Source organism: Lycium barbarum, chromosome 2 (assembly GCF_019175385.1).
Source record: "Lycium barbarum isolate Lr01 chromosome 2, ASM1917538v2, whole genome shotgun sequence".
Taxonomy (NCBI): Eukaryota; Viridiplantae; Streptophyta; class Magnoliopsida; order Solanales; family Solanaceae; genus Lycium; species Lycium barbarum.
In genome coordinates this window covers 87636371-87658922 of record NC_083338.1, presented here as the reverse complement: position 1 = coordinate 87658922, position 22552 = coordinate 87636371, and the positions used below count along the sequence as shown (strand labels likewise).

General features: G+C 38.5%; 1 long non-coding RNA gene across 1 annotated transcript; it reads left to right on the top strand.

The window, feature by feature from the left end:
• Nucleotides 1–19694: 19694 nt before the first annotated feature.
• LOC132620780 (uncharacterized) lies at nucleotides 19695–21768 on the top strand. The gene is made up of 3 exons (XR_009575214.1): nucleotides 19695–20109; nucleotides 20451–20500; nucleotides 21559–21768. It is a non-coding gene; the product is annotated as an uncharacterized LOC132620780 (long non-coding RNA).
• Nucleotides 21769–22552: the final 784 nt, after the last annotated feature.

Sequence of the window (22552 nt, the reverse complement as noted above, 5' to 3'; positions counted from 1 at the left end):
TTATGTTACTCAATTTAGTTAGTCTTTATGATTTGTATATTTTGCAAAGGATACCGCGATTCTCCTTAGTGAGTCTCCGTAAAAACAAAATCGTCTTATTTTTCCCCTTAATTTCTCAATTATTATTAAAATTTGTCTTATTTTGGTTATGTGTGCCTCTTTTTATATTTAGTAAGTTGACAATTCAAATATCCTACATGTCATGTTTATAATCACAAGATTGAAAGGATATTTTATTAAATTATACACATTTTTAATTTAGGACCACAAGATAGTCTTTCTTTATTTCTTAAATTACGTGTCTAGTCAAATATAGACACTTAAATTGAGAGAAAGGGAGTATATGCCAAATGAAGGAAATGAAAGGACAATTGAGATACTGCGGACACGTGGGGACTTAAAAAGTAAACACAGAAGAGATAGTATTAATGTTAAACTTCTGAAATGTACGCATGTTAATCCCGGCTTAGAGTACAATTTCAGTTGTTTTTTGTACAACCTATTGTTGTTGTGTTCGTCCACTTTGGCGTTTGTTGTTAAAAAATAAAAAATAAATTGTCTTATTTTTGTTATGTCCACCTCTTTTTATATTTAGTAAGTTGACAATTCAAATATCCTACATGTCACGTTTATAATCACAAGATTCAAAGGATATTGTATTATATTATACACATTTTTAATTTAGAACCACAAGATTTGAAAGTCTATCTTTATTTCTTAAACCCTATGTCTAGTCAAACGTAGACACTTAAATTGAGAAAGAGTGAGTACATACCAAATGAAGGAAATGAAAGGACAATTGAGATACTGCGGACTTGTGGGGACTTAAAAAGTAAACACGCAAGAGGTAGAATTAATGTTCAACTTCTGAAATGTACACTTGTTAGCCCCTGCTTAGAGTACAATTTCAGTTGCTATTTGTACAACTTCCTTTTGTTGTGTTCGTCCACCTTGGGCGTTTATATATAAGAAGAAGAACAAAAATATAGAATAGAAAAATAGACATATATTTTTAGTACTGTGGCCAAGTAATATGGGACGAAGGTAGTACTTCATTTTTATTAATTCTTAAAGAACGTGAAAAGTCAAGTATAGTAATGTGACCAAGTAATATGGGACGAAGGGAGTACTTCATTTAATAATTCTTAAAGAACATGAAAATTCAAGTAATATGTCACGACCCAGCTAGGGGCCGTGACGGGTACCCGGGGCTAGCCCTGAGCACCACTCGTTATACTACTCATTTAATGCTCTTTTGTCAACTTTATACTCAAATTGTAGGAAATCATATTTTATATGGAAACATAAATACTTTGATATACATATGTCTCTCGGCCATCAAAATAATATATACCTATAATAGCATCTCGTGAGACCATCTAACCCACACTGCGCAGCTACGAGCCTCTACTGGAGTGCTGCACATAAGGACGGGACAAGACCCCGTCATGCCCGAAAATACATATATATGACTATACACAAAAGAATAATCAAGCACCTCCGGGACAAAGGAGTGCTTTCAATCAGCTGACAGCTACTACGGATCTGGCTCAAGCTCTCCTCCCTGTCTACCTGTGGGCATGAACACAACGTAAAAAAAAACGGACGTCAGTACAAACATTTTACTGAGTATAAGGGGCATAAACAAAGAAATAAGGCAATGATATAAAAGAAGTATCAATATGGAATAACCGTATCTGACTGTCAAGTGTAAAAGAAATAATGCATACTGGCTTACTCATAATCATCATCATGTCATATATGCATAATGTATAAGCTGTCCGCCCATATAGGTACGGTGTAGTAATATATAAGTTGCCCGTCCATATCGGATCGGTGTGATAATCATAACATTAGCCTGCGTCCAGGCCTCCCGCGTTCGGGGTATCATCTCATGCCGCCCACTAGTGGTGTCTGCCCATGCCATTTGGCCATGGTGTATCGTATAGCTTCCCGCCTTAGCGGTGACTGCCCGACCAAATAGGCGCGGTGTTATATCATCATCATCATACATGCTCATCATAATATACTTATCATAATACATGCATAATGCTTATGAACAACATTACTTTATCAGGGTGACGTAAGGTCGTGATTCCCCTGATTTCATTATGGAGTAATCATTGACATTCTGCCTCACCTTGAAGGAATTAACACATGAGGTGAGTGTAAGCAACAAATAACATCATGTCATATCTTTTATCTTATATAACTATTCATAGATATAGGCTTGTAGCTTTCTGGAATATAGGAACTCATGAGGAGGAAGGAAAATCAGGCTATGAGATTCATGCCATTAGAAAGAAAGGACTAGCCTCACATACCTTTGACGTTTAACTAAGCTATCGCTTGCTTGTTCTCCTTCGATATCACGTTTCTACCTTCAAGAGAGAATTCGTACTAACGTTAGTTAATTCGACTATAAGAACGCGCTACTATTTCTAGGGAGAATTGTGCAGCACTTCCTTGGCTTATACTATTTTTTTCCCATATGCTATATCAACTCCCACACGCTCACAACAACATTCACACTATTGCAATAAAAAATCATCATTTATATACATTGACCACAATCCACCATTTCTCTTCAATTTCTCCACATTTATGGTTATAGCTCACTATCGCGTTTCCTCATATATAATACTTATTTCATGGTCTAAATGTCATTTATAATGTATTCATAATCACAACACTCCAACATTCATAATTCAACCCAACAACTATCCAACCATGACACTATTCACTCATGACTGACCCATTTCCTATGTCTTTTTACAATTCAAGTATCTTAACCTTTCAACACCTTAAACAACATGGTTTAGTCATGAAACTTACCTTAGATGATGGTTGAACAAGTCTTGAATGGAATTACTCCTCTAGCATCAAAACCCTACTTCACTTCCTTTGGGTTTTCTTGAGAGAAATGAACTTTAGCTAGGTTTCATACACTTTGTCTCATGGATTTGGTGTTATTGATCATGGGTTCCCTTTGATTTTCTTGTAATTGAAGAGTGAGGAGTATTCTAGAGGTCTCTAGAGAGAAATATCGTGGAGATGAAATGAATTTAATGAGCTTGGGTCTCCTTTTAATGACTTAAAATCTGATCCGGAATGAACAGTAACTGAAGTGCACAGTGATCGTAAACCAAGTTTACGGGCCGTATTTCGTGGTCATATTTAAGCATATCAAAACCAGAAAGGTATGCTGGGGATCATGGTGATTTACGATCGCGGTTTACGGGCCGTATTTCAATTTACGGTCCGTATTCCAAATCGTATTTAACCATTTGATCATTTGGCAGAAAGTTGAAGTTTGGTAAGTTGGAATACGACATGGTGGTTTACGGGCCGTATACTACTTTACGTTCCGTATTTCATTTTACGACCAACTGGGCCAAAGTGCAAATCTGCAACTTTCACATCTTCAGAACCTATAATTAGTCATTGTGGAGCATAACCTTATCCCTTATTCCCATTGCCTTTGAAATCTTACTTAGGGTCGTCAGACGTCATTCCCTTCTGATTAAAACATCGTATATTCGTATTCTTCATTATTCTATTCATTATACGTTCACGGGGAAATTTACGAGGTATAACATAATATGGCCAAGTAATATGGGACGTTGGGAGTATTTCATTTATTAATTCTTAAATAACGTGAAAAGTCAAAAGTGAACAAGTAAAAGTGCAAAGAGGAAATAAATATGTGTCGGAAAATTTAAATTGAAGTGCCTACACGTATACATGAGAAAAGAATAAATATTCAGCAAGAACGTGAAAAGTCAAAAGTGAACAAGTAAAAGTGCACGGAAGAAATAAATATGTGTCGGAGAATTAAAATTGAAGTGCATACGTGTATACATGAGAAGAGAATAAATATTTAGTACTATGACATATATCCACGTGGGATTTATTAATTCTTAAAGAACGTGAAAAGTCAAAAGTGAACAAGCAAAAGTGCACGGAGAAAATAAATTAGTGTAGGGGAATTAAAATTGAACTGCATACGTCTATACATGAGAAGAGAATAAATATTCAGCAAGAATGTGAAAAATCAAAGCTAAATAAGTAAAAATACACGGAGGAAATAAATGTGTCGGAGAATTAAAATTGAAGTGCATACGTCTATACATGAGAAGGCAATAAAGTAAGTACTATGACATATGTCCATGTGGGATAAAAAAATAGTTGGGTAAAGTGTACAAGTTATATAGCATATGGTACAAGCATTCATTGCGTGTACAATTTGTAAAGCTTTTGGTACAAGTTGGTGATGCTGTGTTGGTCCTCCTTAGCCACTATTCATGTGCGATGCACGGGGCCCAACGTGATTAATTTAGTTAGTCTTTATGTTTTATATATTTTGCAAAGGATACTGCGATTCTCCTTAGTGAGTCTCCATATTTTTTATTTTTGTCTTATTTTTCCCCTTAATTTCTCAATTGTTGTTAAAATTTGTCTAATTTTGGTTATGTCCTCCTCTTTTTATATTTAGTAAGTTGACAATTCGAATATCCTACATGTCAAGTTTATAATTACAAGACTCAAAGGATATTTTATTATACTATGCACATTTTAATTTAGAACCACAAGATAGTCTATCTTTATCTCTTAAACTTCATGTCTAGTCAAACGTAGACACTTAAATTGAGACGGAGGGAGTATATGTCAAATGAAAGAATTGAAAGGACAATTGAGACACTGTGGACACGTGGGGACTTAAAAAGTAAACACATAAGAGGTAGTATTAATGTTAAACTTCTTAAATTTACACATGTTAGTCCTGCCTTAGAGTACAATTTCAGTTGTTATTTGTAGAACTTATTGTTGTTGTGTTCGTCTACTTGGGCGTTTGTTGTTAAAAAAAAAATTGTCTTATTTTGGTTATGCCCGCCTCTTTTTATATTTAGTAAGTTGACAATTCAAATATCCTACATGTTAAGTTTATAATCACAAGATTCAAAGGATGTTTTATTATATTATACGCATTATTAATTTAGAATCATAAGATTTGAAAATCTATCTTTATTTCTTAAATCCATGTCTAGTCAAATGTAGACACTTAAATTGAGACAAAGGGAGTACATGCCAAATGAAGGAAATGAAAGGACAATTAAGATACTGCGAACCACTTTCAAATCTTGTGGTTCTAAATTAAAAATGTGTATAATATGTTCAACTTCTGAAATGTGCACATGTTAATCCCTGCTTAGAGTACAATTTCAGTTGCTTTTTGTTGTTGTGTTCGTCCACCTTGGGCGTTTATTTATAAGAAGATAAGAAGAAGAAAAATAGACATATATTTTTAGTAATATGGGACGAAGGGAGTACTTCATTTTTATTAATTCTTAAAGAACATGAAAAGTCAAGTATAGTAATGTGGTCAAATAATATGGGACGAAGGCAGTACTTCATTTATTAATTCTTAAAGAACGTGAAAAGTCAAGTAATATGGGACGGAGGGAGTACTTCATTTATTAACTCTTAAATAACGTGAAAAGTCAAAAGTGAACAAGTAAAAGTGCATGGAGGAAAAAATATGTGTCGGAGAATTAAAATCGAAGTGCGTACATGTATACATGAGAAGAGAATAAATATTTAGCAAGAACGTGAAAAGTCAAAAGTGAACAAGTAAAAGTGCACGGACGAAATAAATATCTGCCGGAGAATTAAAATTGAAGTGCATATGTGTACACATGAGAAGAGAATAAATATTCAGTACTATGATATAAAGAACGTGAAAAGTCAAAAGTGAACAAGTAAAAGTGCATGGAGGAAATAAATTTGTGTAGGAGAATTAAAATTGAACTGCATACGTCTATACATGAGAAAAGAATAAATATTTAGCAAGAACGTGAAAAGTGAACAAGTGAAAGTGGACGGAGGAAATAAATGTGTCGGAGAATTAAAATTGAAGTGCATACATCTATGCATGAGAAGGGAATAAATATTAAGTACTATGACATATGTCCACGTGGGATAAAAAAAATAGTTGGGTAAAGTGTACAGGTTATATAGTGTCACGACCCAGCTAGAGGGCCATGACGGGTACCCGGAGATAGCCTACCAAGCACCACTCATCATACTCATCATCACATTCAACTTAGATTAACACAATTCTCAAACAAAGCTTACCATGAAATGATCTTCAATCACTCCTCACAATATACATATATGTACAATGTATAAGCCCACGAGGCTACAAACTGATATACAAGACATGCACTAAAGAGATCATAAGATATCTACTACCCACATATGTATCTACGAGCGTCTAACTGGAGTACTAAAATCATAAGGACGGGACAGGACCCCACCATGCCCCAAATATGTGCACAAAAGAATATACCAATAAACGGCAACTCCGGAGAAGTGGAGTGCTCCTGTGTATCTGTTGATAATGCTCCTAGGGATTTGTATAGTCTCCCTCTCTACCTGCGGGCATGAACGAATAATGTACCGAGTATGTAAGGCATGAATAATGACATAATAAAGAGATAAGGAACATGAGATAAAGAGATAACCTGCACATATGATTGCCTCTTAAGGCGGATACCATGCATGCTAACTTTTACTTTTAAAACCACATCATAACACCCATATATGTATGTGTATATATATATAAGCTGTCTGAGTCATATATCATCACTAGCTCGCGTCCGGGTATCCCGCGTCCGGGATAGTCATCTCACGCCGCCCACTAGTGGTGACTGCCCGGCTAATTAGGCCCGATGTATCTATTATCCATAAGCCGCCCACTTACGCCTAGCGTAGTGGTGTCTTCCCGGCCAACTAGGCCCGGTACAATCATATATAAAAATAAGCATGCATGTGAGCCCAATTAAAGCTACAATCATATTGGAGTGACGTAAGGTCGGTGACCTCCGATTACCTTATGGAATAATCATCATCACTACATCTCACCCCGAAGGAACAAGTAACATAAGGTGAGAGCATAACAATGAGTGAAATCAAGAAAATCATAGGATAAGCTCAATTATCTCACAACATCTTTGCAACCATAAGCGTTGGAACTTCTAGCATTAAAATCGTCATCATCATAGAAAATATCTCATCTCTTTTCTCGTAAGAAGTTCTTAAGGATCTTTAACTCTCAACTTTCGGAATGCAAGAAGGTCATGGAAATGTAGAGAGGAAATCGTAATATAAGAGTCATGCCTTTGAAAGAAAGGGACTAGCCTTAACATACCTTACGTCTTCTTAGCGACTAAACGTTCTCCTTCCAAGCTCACAACTCTACATTCAAGAGAATTCGTACTAAATTAGATCATTTAAAACAGGCTTAAGTCCAAACTAAAGCGACTAAGAGCTAACGAAAATTGGGCAGCATTTCCTTTGTTTCAACAACTTTCTCCATATACTAAACAACTCCCCAAACATCAATAGCAACACCCATAATATCATAATCAATAGACTTCTTCAAGTTAAACATTGTTCAATCCTCAAAGCTCCCTTTCAAAGCCACTCATAACCATAGCTACAACATAATATCATATTCATCTACATATAATACTTCCTCAACATCAGCAGTATCATCCACAACAAAATTATACTCATGTCACACAAAAAAACTATGACTCAAGTTAATTTACTATTCAAGAATATCATTAAATCCATGTTTGAGCTTCATATTCTACTTTCTTCTCTCATCCAAGTCATTCAACCACTCAAATACTCTTAATAACATGAAATAGATGTGAAACTCACCTTTGATCACATAAGGATGAACTTTGGTTGCATATGCTTCACTTGAGAGAAACCCCAACTTCAATACCAAAAGATTTCTTGACTTCTACAAACCCTAGAGGGCCTCTCCACACTTGATTCTCTTAATTCTTGGTAATTAATCTTTGATTTCCCTTGAGTTTGTGTTAATATGACATGGAGAATGTTCTAGAGCTTTCAAGGGTTGTGGGAAATGAGAAATATGAACTTGGGTCGTCTATTTATAAGTGGGGAAAAATTTGACCCGATTGATTTATACGGACATTTATACGATCCGTATAATTTTATACTGTTACACCTCGGAAAAGTCCCCGTACATGTACAATGAATAGACCAACGAGGGGTATGAGTGTGCGATGTTTTACTAAGTAGGGAATGACGATTCATGAATTTTGGAAATAAGAAAGTTGTAGAATTTCAATTTAGCCAGTGGTCGTAAAGCAGAATACGACCCGCAAAGTGATTTACGGACCGTATACTGCCATCGTCCTCCAGCTTCCCAAAAATCTCAACTTTCTGTTAAGTGTGAAAATGGTCAAATACGACTTGGTATACGGCCCGTAAACTGATTTACGGATCGTAAACCTCGATCGTAAACTGCCATAATCATCAGCCAACCTTTCTGTTTTGGACATGCTTAAATACGACCACACTATACGGCCCGTAAACTGGTTTACGGTCCGTAAACTGTGGTTTACGACCACTGTTCACCCCGATGATTGTTCATTAAAAATCAGATTTTGTGATTATTAAAAGGGACCCATGCCTCATATTATTTCATTTCTCATCTACACTACTCAAGAACATTCTAGGATATTCTCCAAACATTTCAACCACAATCCAAAAGAAGCAAAGGAAAACCAAGATCAACAACATTAAAACCATGAAATCAAGAGTGTGAAATTCATTAAAGTTCATCTACACCAAGAAATTGCAAAGGAAGTGAAGTAGGGTTTTTGGCATAGAAGAGTATTGCTACTCAAGGCTCATTCCTACCACATCTAAGGTAAGTTTTATGACTTTCTCATGATGATTGAAGTATTTATACGTTAAAACACTCGGATGGTAGAAGAGTGTAGCAAATGGGTCATAAAATGTGAATAGTGCCATAGTTGAATGATAGTTGGATTGGATTATGAATGTTGATGAGTTGGGAGTATAAATATGTTATAAATGACGTGTAGATCATAAACTAGGTGTGACGTATGAGAAAATGTGATGATGAGCTAAAACCCATAAATGTGGAGAAATTGGAGAAAAATGGTGGAATGTGGTAAATGTAGATAAATGACGATTGTTGATACGATATTGTGAATGTTTGGTAATTGAAATGAAACATGGGAAAAGTAGTACAAACAAAGGAAATGCTGCCCAATTTTCCCTAGAAAATAGTCACGCGTTCTTATAGTCGATTAATTGGCGTTGATGCGAATTCTCTTGAAGGTAAAGACGCGAATATTGAAGAAGAACGATCAAGCGGTAGAATAGCTAAAGGAAAAGGTATGTAAGTCTTATCTTCTCTTTCAAAGGCATGAATCCTTCAAGTCTTATATAATTCTTCTACAAAACGAGGTCTATGAATCCTTCAATATATTGAATTACATACGAATATGATGGTGATGACAATGAGCTAGAGTATAGAGATTCAAGAAATTGTGGCATGATGTTCCTAAAAGGCTAATGATGTTATCTTTATTAACACTCGCCTTATGCTCTATTTCCTTCAAGGCGAGGCACGATACTCATAAACGTTCATAATATAAGCGGGGGCTCTCGACCTTACGTCACCCCGACATTGTTATAGATTGTTCCTAAGCCTCAATATACGTCCTACGACCAATGTTTCGAGAAACTACGAGTCTATGTTCATAAAGAATTTCATGTGGGATAAAGGTAAGAGATACGCTATAGTGATAATGGGAATCATGAGCTTAAGCCCAAGGATTATAAAGACTATCATACGATATTTATACGAAATGCAGGCTACGAATACGATGTGATTTTCATAGATTGTCCTTAAATTTAAATGTGTGCATTAATGAAAGGTTACGATAAGCTTATAAGATGTATGTGATGGCAAAGGTAATGATGAGATATATTGATCCTTGTATGATGCATGTGATATGGTCGAGCCACTACGTGGCCGAATATGGAAGATATGTATGTGATATTGTCGAGCCACTACGTGGTCGAATACGGATACTGTCGAGCCACCATGTGGCCGAATACGGATATTGTCGAGCCCTACGTGGCCGAATACGGATAATGTTTTATGTGTATGAGAAGCTACGGCACTACGATGATGAAGTATATGACATGATGATGTGTACGCTATGATGGTTCATGTACGACGATTATGTATATGTGATATATGTATGAAATGTATTCATCCTTAAAGGTCGCGCAGGTTTTACCTTCACCTCATGACTTACGATTTCTCTATCATGTTTATTCTATTGATGCCTTACATACTCAGTACAATATTCGTACTGACGTCTGTTTCCTTTGGACGCTGTGTTCATGCCCACAGGTAGACAGGGAGACGGCGCGGGCCTTTAAGAGCTATCAACAAATTTGCAGAAGCACTCCATTATTCCAGAGGTGCTAATCGGGTTCATAATTTTGTATATATATATATATATATATATATATATATATATATATATATATATATGTATAAGTATTTCGGGCACGACGGGGTCTTGTCGCGTCCGTATGTTTAGTATTCTAGTAGAGGCTCGTAGATACGTATGTGTGGGTTATATGGTCTCACAAGGTCTCTCCTATATATATGTAGATATGTGTACATTATATTTTGATAGCCAAAAGGCTTATGTATATAAAGGTATTTATGTTCTTTACTGAAAATGATTTTCTTATGATTATGAGATTATTGACGAAAAAAAAGGCTTAATGAGTATGATGAGTAGTAGAACGAGCGGTGCTCGGTGGTCAGCCCCGGGTACCGGTCACGGCCCCTAGCTGGGTCGTGACAAAAGTGGTATCAGAGCAGTTCGTCCTAGGAAGTGTTTACGAGTCGTGTCTAGTACAGTCTTGTTTATGGTGTGTTGCGCGCCACATTAATAAACAAGAGGCTACAGGGAATTTAGGAAAAAAAATGACCATCCTTCTTCTTATGAGATCGTGCGATAGATCCATGTATAAGATGTTATTCTACCTAAAAGTGCGTTATGATTTCAGAATTCCGCCAAAGGGGAAAGCTACAGCTGCCCAGAAGGGCAAGAATACGGCAAAGAGGCGAGTAGAAAGAGAGCCTCCGATGTATGTAGAAGAGGGCGAGTCACATAATGAGGCCCTATCTAATACTTCCTCCACCCCGCCTGATGTGGGAGAACAAGGAGGAGCTCTAGCTCCAATTCCTCCCTCGGCTGCTTCGGGTCAACAAGTGACCGAGGCTATCCGCTTATTGACACAGCTAGTTGCCGCCCAGGCACAGCTACAAGGTTCGGGTTCAAGTGACAGGGCCGTTAGTACTAGAGCCCGCGATTTTATGACTTTAAATCCTCCGGATTCTTTGGGTCGAAGCCGGACGAAGATCCGCAAAATTTTATTGATGAGATGTTGAGGACATTGAAAATTATCCATGCCTCCGAGACTGAATCCGTGGAGTTAGCATCTTACAGACTCCGGGACGTGGCAGTCCTATGGTATAATAATTGGGTATTATCAAGAGGAGAGAATGCACCTCCTCCGGTTTGGCAGGAATTTGTAAATGCCTTCATCAGCCACTACTTGCCACCTGAGGTCCGCCGAGCTAGAGCGGATAGGTTCTTAAATTTGAAACAAGGAAATATGAGTGCTCGGAGTATAGCCTTCAATTCAATTCATAGGCTAGATATGCCCCGGCTATGGTATTCGATATGGGAGACAGAGTGCATAGGTTTGTGAGTGGCCTAGGGCCACATTTGTTCAAAGATTGCTTAACGGCTTCATTGCAGGACGGGATGGATATCTCCCGCATTCAAGCCCATGCTCAAAATCTCGAAGAGCAACGACATCCGCAAAAGGGCGAGCGTGATATGGATCAGGGGCCAAGTAAGAGGGCCAGATCTGTAGGTGCTGATAGCGACCATAGAAGGGGATCGAGGTAGACGTATTCTAGGCACTCAGGTCAGTCGGTGACTAGTATACCTCCACGAGTTGCAGACCAGGGGTCCGACTTCTCTAGTCATCCCGGACAGGATCAAAGTTTCACCGAGGCGGGCTCTCAGTACATGAGTGATTCAGGCCAGAGGAGATCATCTATACCACAATGTACCCAGTGTGATAAGCTACATTGGGGACCATGCCAATTGGGCTCGGATGTTTGTTATGTTTGCGGCCAGTCGGGTCACATTATGAGAGAGTACCCGTTTCGAGGCGGTAGGCACGCGGTTCAGCCCGCAGGATCAGCCGCTGGTTCTTCCTCGGTGCGCCCGGGAGGGCAGACTTCCCCGATTCCAGCAGTTCGAGGTAGAGGCAGAGGGGGAGCATCTACTTCAGGTGCCACTCAGCCCCGTATATACGCTTTAGCTGGGCAACAGGATCCAGAATCATCCCCCGATGCCGTCACAGGTATATCTGCACCGTTGGTGATATATAAAAAGAGAAATATGATTGTAATGTTAAATAAGTATGAGTTGAGAGGTTTTATGTTATGTATGACGGAAATCAGTAAAGTATGATATGAGGTATTAACAATGCTTATATATATATATACATCCTAAAGGACAGTATTGACCCATCACCCGTGATCTTTATGAAATGCCTTTCTAAAGAGTACTACCCATAGGACTTGAAGGGGATTGTAAGGACGATGCTACTTAAGTCCTAAGGAAGCAAGATGTGAGGAGTAGAACTCCCAAGATAGTAGTCGACGAACAAAATAAAGAGTCAGTTAAGAGAGTGACATACGCTACCGAGTAAGTTATTTGTGAGTGAAAGCTCCCTTATCATGTAAACTATATCGTCAATACGTTCGATGAAGGTGAGAGTACGAAGTTCAAGTATTCACACTTATTTCAAACCCCAGTGGAGGTTCGAGACGAAGCCCCAACAATTTAAGGTATATATGCCTTATTTTTATGCTTAGGGTCGTGTGTGGCCATAGATATGTTGATATTGAGATGTAGCCCTGTGAGGCGAAGATATTATGGGTTGTGTGACAGGGTGGTAGTGCCAAGGTACAGGGGAAACTCTGGCGAAATTTTTGTAGAATCCCGAGTGTTTAACATTCGAGGACAAATGTTCCAAAAGGGGGGAAGAATGTTACACCTCGGAAAAGTCCCCGTACATGTACAATGAATAAACCAACGAGGGGTATGAGTGTGCGATGTTTTACTAAGTAGGGAATGACGATTCATGAATTTTGGAAATAAGAAAGTTGTAGAATTTCAATTTAGCCAGTGGTCGTAAAGCAGAATACGACCCGCAAAGTGATTTACGGACCGTATACTGCCATCGTCCTCCAGCTTCCCAAAAATCTCAACTTTCTGTTAAGTGTGAAAATGGTCAAATATGACTTGGTATACGGCCCGTAAACTGATTTACGGATTGTAAACCTCGATCGTAAACTGCCATAATCATCAGCCATGATGATTGAAGTAGTTATACGTTGAAACACTCGGATGGTAGAAGAGTGTAGTAAATGGGTCATACAATGTCAATAGTGTCATAGTTGAATGATAGTTGGATTGGATTATGAATGTTGATGAGTTGGGAGTATAAATATGTTATAAATGACGTGTAGATAATAAACTAGGTGTGACGTATGAGAAAATGTGATGATGAGCTAAAACCCATAAATGTGGAGAAATTGGAAAAAAATGGTGGAATGTGGTAAATGTAGATAAATGACGATTGTTGATATGATATTGTGAATGTTTGGTAATTGAAATGAAACATGAGAAAAGTAGTACAAACAAAGGAAATGCTGCCCAATTTTCCCTAGAAAATAGTCACGCGTTCTTATAGTCGATTAACTGGCGTTGATGCGAATTCTCTTGAAGGTAAAGACGCGAATATTGAAGAAGAACGATCAAGCGGTAGAATAGCTAAAGGAAAAGGTATGTAAGGCTTATCTTCTCTTTCAAAGGCATGAATCCTTCAAGTCTTATATAATCCTTCTACAAAACGAAGTCTATGAATCCTTCAATATATTGAATTACATACGAATATGATGGTGATGACAATGAGCTAGAGTATAGAGATTCAAGAAATTGTGGCATGATGTTCCTATAAGGCTAATGATGTTATCTTTATTAACACTCGCCTTATGCTCTATTTCCTTCAAGGCGAGGCACGATACTCATAAACGTTCATAATATAAGCGGGGGCTCTCGACCTTACGTCACCCCGACATTGTTATAGATTGTTCCTAAGCCTCAATATACGTCCTACGACCAATGTTTCGAGAAACTACGAGTCTATGTTCATAAAGAATTTCATGTGGGATAAAGGTAAGAGATACGCTATAGTGATAATGGGAATCATGAGCTTAAGCCCAAGGATTATAAAGACTATCATACGATATTTATACGAAATTCAGGCTACGAATACGATGTGATTTTCATAGATTGTCCTTAAATTTAAATGTGTGCATTAATGAAAGGTTACGATAAGCTTATAAGATGTATGTGATGGCAAAGGTAATGATGAGATATATTGATCCTTGTATGATGCATGTGATATGGTCGAGCCACTACGTGGCCGAATATGGAAGATATGTATGTGATATTGTCGAGCCACTACGTGGTCGAATACGGATACTGTCGAGCCACCATGTGGCCGAATACGGATATTGTCGAGCCCTACGTGGCCGAATACGGATAATGTTTTATGTGTATGAGAAGCTACGGCACTACGATGATGAAGTATATGACATGATGATGTGTACGCTATGATGGTTCATGTACGACGATTATGTATATGTGATATATGTATGAAATGTATTCATCCTTAAAGGTCGCGCAGGTTTTACCTTCACCTCATGACTTACGATTTCTCTATCATGTTTATTCTATTCATGCCTTACATACTCAGTACAATATTCGTACTGACGTCTGTTTCCTTTGGACGCTGTGTTCATGCCCACAGGTAGACAGGGAGACGGCGCGGGCCTTTAAGAGCTATCAACAAATTTGCAGAAGCACTCCATTATTCCAGAGGTGCTAATCGGGTTCATACTTTTGTGTATATATATATATATATATATATATATATATATGTATAAGTATTTCGGGCACGACGGGGTCTTGTCGCGTCCGTATGTTTAGTATTCTAGTAGAGGCTCGTAGATACGTATGTGTGGGTTATATGGTCTCACAAGGTCTCTCCTATATATATGTAGATATGTGTACATTATATTTTGATAGCCAAAAGGCTTATGTATATAAAGGTATTTATGTTCTTTACTGAAAATGATTTTCTTATGATTATGAGATTATTGACGAAAAAAAAAGGCTTAATGAGTATGATGAGTAGTAGAACGAGCGGTGCTCGGTGGTCAGCCCCGGGTACCGGTCACGGCCCCTAGCTGGGTCGTGACAAAAGTGGTATCAGAGCAGTTCGTCCTAGGAAGTGTTTACGAGTCGTGTCTAGTACAGTCTTGTTTATGGTGTGTTGCGCGCCACATTAATAAACAAGAGGCTACAGGGAATTTAGGAAAAAAAATGACCATCCTTCTTCTTATGAGATCGTGCGATAGATCCATGTATAAGATGTTATTCTACCTAAAAGTGCGTTATGATTTCAGAATTCCGCCAAAGGGGAAAGCTACAGCCGCCCAGAAGGGCAAGAATACGGCAAAGAGGCGAGTAGAAAGAGAGCCTCCGATGTATGTAGAAGAGGGCGAGTCACATAATGAGGCCCTATCTAATACTTCCTCCACCCCGCCTGATGTGGGAGAACAAGGAGGAGCTCTAGCTCCAATTCCTCCCTCGGCTGCTTCGGGTCAACAAGTGACCGAGGCTATCCGCTTATTGACACAGCTAGTTGCCGCCCAGGCACAGCTACAAGGTTCGGGTTCAAGTGACAGGGCCGTTAGTACTAGAGCCCGCGATTTTATGACTTTAAATCCTCCGGATTCTTTGGGTCGAAGCCGGACGAAGATCCGCAAAATTTTATTGATGAGATGTTGAGGACATTGAAAATTATCCATGCCTCCGAGACTGAATCCGTGGAGTTAGCATCTTACAGACTCCGGGACGTGGCAGTCCTATGGTATAATAATTGGGTATTATCAAGAGGAGAGAATGCACCTCCTCCGGTTTGGCAGGAATTTGTAAATGCCTTCATCAGCCACTACTTGCCACCTGAGGTCCGCCGAGCTAGAGCGGATAGGTTCTTAAATTTGAAACAAGGAAATATGAGTGCTCGGAGTATAGCCTTCAATTCAATTCATAGGCTAGATATGCCCCGGCTATGGTATTCGATATGGGAGACAGAGTGCATAGGTTTGTGAGTGGCCTAGGGCCACATTTGTTCAAAGATTGCTTAACGGCTTCATTGCAGGACGGGATGGATATCTCCCGCATTCAAGCCCATGCTCAAAATCTCGAAGAGCAACGACATCCGCAAAAGGGCGAGCGTGATATGGATCAGGGGCCAAGTAAGAGGGCCAGATCTGTAGGTGCTGATAGCGACCATAGAAGGGGATCGAGGTAGACGTATTCTAGGCACTCAGGTCAGTCGGTGACTAGTATACCTCCACGAGTTGCAGACCAGGGGTCCGACTTCTCTAGTCATCCCGGACAGGATCAAAGTTTCACCGAGGCGGGCTCTCAGTACATGAGTGATTCAGGCCAGAGGAGATCATCTATACCACAATGTACCCAGTGTGATAAGCTACATTGGGGACCATGCCAATTGAGCTCGGATGTTTGTTATGTTTGCGGCCAGTCGGGTCACATTATGAGAGAGTACCCGTTTCGAGGCGGTAGGCACGCGGTTCAGCCCGCAGGATCAGCCGCTGGTTCTTCCTCGGTGCGCCCGGGAGGGCAGACTTCCCCGATTCCAGCAGTTCGAGGTAGAGGCAGAGGGGGAGCATCTACTTCAAGTGCCACTCAGCCCCGTATATACGCTTTAGCTGGGCAACAGGATCCAGAATCATCCCCCGATGCCGTCACAGGTATATCTGCACCGTTGGTGATATATAAAAAGAGAAATATGATTGTAATGTTAAATAAGTATGAGTTGAGAGGTTTTATGTTATGTATGACGGAAATCAGTAAAGTATGATATGAGGTATTAACAATGCTTATATATATATATACATCCTAAAGGACAGTATTGACCCATCACCCGTGATCTTTATGAAATGCCTTTCTAAAGAGTACTACCCATAGGACTTGAAGGGGATTGTAAGGACGATGCTACTTAAGTCCTAAGGAAGCAAGATGTGAGGAGTAGAACTCCCAAGATAGTAGTCGACGAACAAAATAAAGAGTCAGTTAAGAGAGTGACATACGCTACCGAGTAAGTTATTTGTGAGTGAAAGCTCCCTTATCATGTAAACTATATCGTCAATACGTTCGATGAAGGTGAGAGTACGAAGTTCAAGTATTCACACTTATTTCAAACCCCAGTGGAGGTTCGAGACGAAGCCCCAACAATTTAAGGTATATATGCCTTATTTTTATGCTTAGGGTCGTGTGTGGCCATAGATATGTTGATATTGAGATGTAGCCCTGTGAGGCGAAGATATTATGGGTTGTGTGACAGGGTGGTAGTGCCAAGGTACAGGGGAAACTCTGGCGAAATTTTTGTAGAATCCCGAGTGTTTAACATTCGAGGACAAATGTTCCAAAAGGGGGGAAGAATGTTACACCTCGGAAAAGACCCCGTACATGTACAATGAATAAACCAACGAGGGGTATGAGTGTGCGATGTTTTACTAAGTAGGGAATGACGATTCATGAATTTTGGAAATAAGAAAGTTGTAGAATTTCAATTTAGCCAGTGGTCGTAAAGCAGAATACGACCCGCAAAGTGATTTACGGACTGTATACTGCCATCGTCCTCCAGCTTCCCAAAAATCTCAACTTTCTGTTAAGTGTGAAAATGGTTAAACACGACTTGGTATACGGCCCGTAAACTGATTTACGGACCGTAAACCTCGATCGTAAACTGCCATAATCATCAGCCAACCTTTCTGTTTTGGACATGCTTAAATACGACCACACTATACGGCCCGTAAACTGGTTTACGGTCCGTAAACTGTGGTTTACGACCACTGTTCACCCCGACGATTGTTCATTAAAAATCAGATTTTGTGATTATTAAAAGGGACCCATGCCTCATATTATTTCATTTCTCATCTACACTACTCAAGAACATTCTAGGATATTCTCCAAACATTTCAACCACAATCCAAAAGAAGCAAAGGAAAATCAAGATCAACAACTTTAAAACCATGAAATCAAGAGTGTGAAATTCATTAAAGTTCATCTACACCAAGAAATTACAAAGGAAGTGAAGTAGGGTTTTTGGCATAGAAGAGTATTGCTACTCAAGGCTCATTCGCACCACATCTAAGGTAAGTTTTATGACTTTCTCATGATGATTGAAGTAGTTATACGTTGAAACACTCGGATGGTAGAAGAGTGTAGTAAATGGGTCATACAATGTGAATAGTGTCATAGTTGAATGATAGTTGGATTGGATTATGAATGTTGATGAGTTGGGAGTATAAATATGTTATAAATGACGTGTAGATAATAAACTAGGTGTGACGTATGAGAAAATGTGATGATGAGCTAAAACCCATAAATGTGGAGAAATTGGAAAAAAATGGTGGAATGTGGTAAATGTAGATAAATGACGATTGCTGATATGATATTGTGAATGTTTGGTAATTGAAATGAAACATGAGAAAAGTAGTACAAACAAAGGAAATGCTGCCCAATTTTCCCTAGAAAATAGTCACGCGTTCTTATAGTCGATTAACTGGCGTTGATGCGAATTCTCTTGAAGGTAAAGACGCGAATATTGAAGAAGAACGATCAAGCGGTAGAATAGCTAAAGGAAAAGGTATGTAAGGCTTATCTTCTCTTTCAAAGGCATGAATCCTTCAAGTCTTATATAATCCTTCTACAAAACGAAGTCTATGAATCCTTCAATATATTGAATTACATACGAATATGATGGTGATGACAATGAGCTAGAGTATAGAGATTCAAGAAATTGTGGCATGATGTTCCTGTTACATCCCGTATTCTCATGCGTTGCGAAGTGTGCGAGTTAAATAATATTAGTAATGGACGCGAAGTTATCCCCAAGCTTATAGGCAGAATTAAAGAATTAAATAATCAACTATGGGATAATGCTAGGTGCCAAACCTTCATTCCACGTGCCAATCATGGAAAGAAGCATCATATGACTATTTCATTATATGTAATTGGTGGCACCTACTGTTGTAGGGCACTAATCATTATAATAAGAAGAAGTGGGTCCCATAATCCACTTGCAAGGTTTTTATATGGAGAATACTTTGGCTGGAGAAAGTTTCAAGTAGAATGAAGGTGTAGTAATTCCTTTTCATGAGGAAAACGTTACATGCAGCAACTTGTTCTAATGGAATTTACTAAAATGATATGTACGAAGTGTATTAAAAATAATTGCTATTTAAGTTAATTGTGATTAAGAAATTAATTAGGTGTGCAATTAGATAAATATTGAATTAATGGAAGATAGGGAGATAATTAGTGATTATGTAGGACATGGATATAAAAGGACTAATGGTCAATGTAAAATCTTATCCGTGTATGTATTCATTAAATATTGGTGTTAAATTATGTTTAATCTTGATTAGTGTTTGTCCTTGATATTGTTATCATTGAACAAGTGTCCTTTGTGGGAAATTGCACCACCGCTTATTCTTTTTATATAAAAAGCATATTCATTCTTTTGCCATTACTTTCCTTGACATGTTTGTAAGCACAAGGTATGTGCTGGTCATTCTTTTTTCATATTAAATTCACAATGGGCTGCTCATACAAGACTATGCTATAATATGGTCAATAGCACCAATGTTTTCCCTTCCAATAAAAGAACCATAGCAGCAACGTTTTTGCTAGTGTAGAGACATAAATATATGTTGATTCTTGTCAACTTAAATCGTGAAAGTTCACTTCTGAAAGATGAGGGCAGCAACTAATTTATATAGTTGCATCGTGAATTTAAGGATATGGGCAGAAACGTACTAGTACATTCAGTGTTTGGAAGTTTAAGCAACGACGCTATTCGATTTTTTTTACGGGTTTTGCACGTCGCTTCAATCTCGTTGTTCCGTCTTATCGTGTTGTTGAATTCGGGTTTTCTTCGAAGTGAAGTAAGGAGGAAACTGATTACTTCTTGGCATATAAGGTAATAATTCTCCTTTCCTACGTATATTTAAATTCATCCAGGTCATAATTATATCGTGGGATTAAAATTACGAAAACTATATCGGAAATTGGATAAATTGTTACTATTATCATGTGGGCTGTTGGGAAGTGATTTAAGAATGGATTTGATTCTATTTGGGCATGTATTTGTTGATATTGATATTAGTACTGGGATTGATATTTTGGCTAAATTGGAATCATGAGGATTATTAAGTTTTTAAGGAAGATGCTACCCGAATATCGTTAGATTTCTAAGTAATTAAGGAATGGTTTAAAAGAGTATCCTAATTTTATTATTGGCATAATTGGTATTGTTTGTAGATTGGTGAAGCCCGAGACCTAAGTTATGGTTAACTTGAGAAGCGGCAATGGTATGTAAGGCTAACGCTTCATTCTTTTGGCATGTCTTAGATGTAAGTGATGAGTGATATGAACTTTGGGGTAACTCTATTCATAGGTTCCGAATGTGATTCGTGATTCTTGTGCTGTTCATTCTATATGTACTCCATATGATTCCATTCTTAGACGAGTAAGGTCTAAATGTTTCTTGTGATGGTTTATTGATATTGTACTCCTCTTCTGTTCCGAAGGGAACACCCATAAGGTGCCAGTTGAGTTGTGTATATGGTTTTACTAATGATTTCGAGAAAATTAGTTTTATACTAAAGGAAACATAAAGTTAGACTTTCAAAACCACTCCGAAGGGGGTGCGAGAATTTACTATTTAGATTTTCAAAACCACTCTGAAGGGGGTGCGAGGTTTTACTATTTCATTTCATTTACGACTTATGTTTACATTCCATAGAATCATCTCTTTGTATTGATATTTGTGGATTAAGTTTGTGTTGACATGATTGTGATATTAAGCCGGAAGCGGCTGCCCGAAGGGGCCATCATTATTATTGAGCCGGAAGCGGCTGCCCGAAGGAGCCATCATTATTATTGAGCCGGAAGCGGCTGCCCGAAGGGTCCATCATTATTATTGAGCCGGAAGCGGCTGCCCGAAGGGGCCATCATTATTATTGAGCCGGAAGCGGCTGCCCGAAGAGGCCATCATTATGAAGCCGGAAGCGGCTTCCCGAAGGGGCCATCGTTATTATGCCGGAAGCCGCCGTCCGAAGGGACTATTGTGATACTAGCCGGAAGCGACACGTGTGTGAGATTGCATTATTTACTTAAAGAATGTGTGTTAGATTGCATTATTTACTTAAAGAATGTGTGTTGGATTGCGTTATTTACTTAAAGATTGTTTTGAGACTTCGTGTATACATTTATGTTTCTTCCAGCGAAGGCTGCAGGTATTGAGTTAAATTGTGATTTCTTCTACCCTAAATCAAATTATGATTATGATTTGTTACCATCTTACATACTCAGTACATTATCCGTACTGGCGTCCTTTTGTCTGGGGACGCTGCGTTCATGCCCGCAGCCCCAGATTGTTTGGCAGGTTAAGTATATAGCTAGGATGCTCTGACATCTTTTGGGATTGGCAAGTTCCACCTCATTCTGGAGCTGTGCTGAGTCATGTATAGATATATATATGATTATGGGTATGTCAGGGCCCTGTCCTGACTCATAATGTCCAGTTCACTCCTTAGAGACTTCTGCAGACAGTGTCCTGTGGTATGTTTGTCGAGATGTCGACAAAGTGATATTAGTTGAGTCAATTATGGATTTTAAAAGAGTATATATTTTAGATGATATGGATTGGTCTAAAGTACTTATTGATTGAAAGTTTTCATAATCGTTATAGAGATAATGATTTTTAATTGGAAAAACTTTTATGTTCTTAAAAGTTTTTTAAATGACAGGTTTTAATAGAGCGAATGTCTAAGGGTTCGCTCGACTCTGATGAGAGTCGGGTGCCCGTCATGCCCTATCATTGCTAGGGTGTGATAGTTCCTATAAGGCTAATGATGTTATCTTTATTAACACTCGCCTTATGCTCTATTTCCTTCAAGGCGAGGCACGATACTCATAAACGTTCATAATATAAGCGGGGGCTCTCGACCTTACGTCACCCCGACATTGTTATAGATTGTTCCTAAGCCTCAATATACATCCTACGACCAATGTTTCGAGAAACTACGAGTCTATGTTCATAAAGAATTTCCTGTGGGATAAAGGTAAGAGATACGCTATAGAAATGATAATGGGAATGATGAGCTTAAGCCCAAGGATTATAAAGACTATCATACGATATTTATACGAAATTCAGGCTACGAATACGATGTGATTTCAAAGATTGTCCTTAAATTTAAATGTGTGCATTAATGAAAGGTTACGATAAGCTTATAAGATGTATGTGATGGAAAAGGTAATGATGAGATATATTGATCCTTGTATGATGCATGTGATATGGTCGAGCCACTACGTGGCCGAATATGGAAGATATGTATGTGATATTGTCGAGTCACTACGTG